At 46.7% G+C, this 679-nt stretch overlaps 1 protein-coding gene across 2 annotated transcripts in view; it reads right to left on the bottom strand.

Moving 5' to 3' along the window:
* Nucleotides 1–415: 415 nt before the first annotated feature.
* The window catches only part of LOC106874026 (neuropeptide FF receptor 2), a 6,749-nt gene continuing 6,485 nt past the window's right edge, over nt 416–679 (bottom strand). For both annotated transcript variants that reach the window (XM_052977032.1, XM_014921587.2), the window contains exon 2: nt 416–679. This exon is cut by the window's right edge and continues 1,948 nt beyond it. The gene's annotated coding sequence lies outside the window, so the exon portion shown is untranslated.

The raw sequence follows: 679 nt of genomic DNA, 5'->3' as shown, positions 1-679 counted from the left end.
AAAAAAGTGTTGTCGACACCGAAAGGATGAGATGTAAAGTCGATCTTCACAAAACACTCGGCAGACGACTGAATTCTTCTTACACGCGACAACAGCCAGCTGTTCCATGCAATCATCCCACAACTCTCTGATGCACGGACACTGAATTATTGCGTGCAGGACGGTTTCGTCCTCACTGCGAGCATCTCGGACAGGTTCGGCTGTTAGCGCTTCCATACCCGAAGAGCTTGTCTCGAACAGGCAATGATCCCTTGCAGCACTGAATTGGCATCGTGTCCAAGATCTTCGACCCGAAGGTCCTGCGGAAGAGACTACTCAGACTGTACTCGTCAATGCTTGGATTCAATTCTGGACCGTCAACGCTCATACCATCAACTAGCCCCCCCCCAACAACAACAACAATAACAACAACAACAACAAAGTGACTTTTTTTTTATTTGCCATAGGGGGGAATCGAATAAAGATATCACAAAGCTAGTGTACGATTTATGTGTGTGTGTTTGGGGGGTTACATAAAGGACAAAGGGAGAGGGAGGGAGAGGGAGGGGAAATAAGATAAAAATAAAGTCTACGGTACAAGGTAAATAAAATGTGTGGAATTATTTGTGATGAAGTCCTCCTGATACAGGAGAGCCTCCAAGTAGGGTCAGTCGAGGAACCCCCCCCACCACTAATCTGG

This window comes from Octopus bimaculoides, chromosome 26, assembly GCF_001194135.2.
Source record: "Octopus bimaculoides isolate UCB-OBI-ISO-001 chromosome 26, ASM119413v2, whole genome shotgun sequence".
Taxonomy (NCBI): domain Eukaryota; kingdom Metazoa; phylum Mollusca; class Cephalopoda; order Octopoda; family Octopodidae; genus Octopus; species Octopus bimaculoides.
This window is presented reverse-complemented; position numbering and strand designations above follow the sequence as displayed.